The sequence below is a fragment of the Galeopterus variegatus genome, unplaced genomic scaffold, assembly GCF_000696425.1.
Source record: "Galeopterus variegatus unplaced genomic scaffold, G_variegatus-3.0.2 Scaffold5588, whole genome shotgun sequence".
Classification (NCBI taxonomy): Eukaryota; Metazoa; Chordata; class Mammalia; order Dermoptera; family Cynocephalidae; genus Galeopterus; species Galeopterus variegatus.
This window is the reverse complement of record NW_007731699.1, coordinates 35,522-37,171: the sequence shown is the minus strand read 5'-3', so window position 1 is coordinate 37,171 and position 1,650 is coordinate 35,522.

Below are 1,650 nucleotides of genomic sequence, written 5' to 3'. Positions count from 1 at the left end.
CCATGGACTGGGAGTCAGTGCACCTTAGTTTATCTGTAAAACGCAGGAATTGAACCAGCAATGGAAATGATCTCAAGTACAGTGCCCTCTGAATCTAAAACATTAATATCATTTGATTCACAGAAAAGAGTTGTTGTAGAGTCCCCAAATTTCAGCTTTTGAGTCACTTCACACTCATCCTCTCCATTGTCTAGGCACAACATCAGTGAAGAAAAGCATGCTCTAAAACAGAAGGAGGAAGGAGGAGAATAGAGAGAGGCCCAGTATGTTGATTTCACTGGGGAGAAACGCAAGGATGGCAATGCCTACCTAAGAGGAAACACTGAACTCATAGGTACAAGGCCGTGAATGGGCTAAGACAGAGTGAAGGGCTGGAGAACTGAGATAATTTTGGAGGAAGGATAACAAACTTGGCTAAATTGTTTTGGCTACATTTTGCTTTACAGTCATTTTTAATGGCTGGGGAGATGTGGGCAGGAGGAGATGCAGAGGTGGAGGAGCCTGCTTGCACAGAGCTCACCAGCGCCTTACAGGTGTTAATGCCCCCCCGCCAGAAAAAGGAAAAAAACAGAGAACACTTAAAGCCCTAGTTGGAGGAACCATCCTTAAGCAGTCACATGACACATTCTATCTCTTCATAACATTATGTTATTGAATATTAACTGGTGTTATGAATCAAGATAATGGTACTAAACAAATGTGGAAGAATATACTAGAAAAGAATAGGGGAGGTCACAAGGAAGGACCAGCTGCATGGCTCCCAGCCTCACCACTGACTCAGTTTGGCCTTGGTCAAGGAAGAGTCTGAATCTTTACTTCTCTTTTTTCCATCTACCAACATGTATGATCTCCTGGCACCTGGTGCTTTATGTACTACAACATGGTTCTTTTATTTATTTATTTTTAAATTTTTAAATTTTTAATTATTTATTTTTTTAAAAGATGACCGGTAAGGGGATCTTAACCCTTGACTTGGTGTTGTCNAATTTTTAAATTTTTAAATTTTTAATTATTTATTTTTTTAAAAGATGACCGGTAAGGGGATCTTAACCCTTGACTTGGTGTTGTCAGCGCCACGCTCTCCCAAGTGAGCCACATGCCAGCCCTGTATAGGGATCTGGACCCGTGGCCTTGGTGTTATCAGCACCACACTCTCCCGAGTGAGCCATGAGCCAGCCCTCAACATGGTTCTTTTTAAATCTGAGATATCCACATACCATAAAATGCAACATTATAAAGTGTACAATTCAGTGATGTTTAGTACATTCACAAAGTTGTACAACGATCACCGTTATTTAATTCCAGAGCATTTTCATCACCCTCAAAGGAAACAGCTATCACTCCCCGTTTCTCTCTCCCAGGCAACTACAAATCTACTTTCTGTCCCTGTAGATTGACTTATTCTGGACATTTCATACAAATGAAACATACAGTATGTGGCCTTTTGTGTCTTGCTCTTTTCACATAGCATGTTGTTTTTAAGGTTTGTCTGTGTTGTAGCATGTATTAGTATTTCATTCCTTTCTTTCTTTTTTTTTTTTTCCTTTTTGTCTTTTTCCGTGTCCAGCAACGGATCGCAACCCTCAGTGTCGCCCCCGTACTGGACCAGGACCGGCAACGGGATCGCAACCCTCGGTGCTGCTCCCGCGC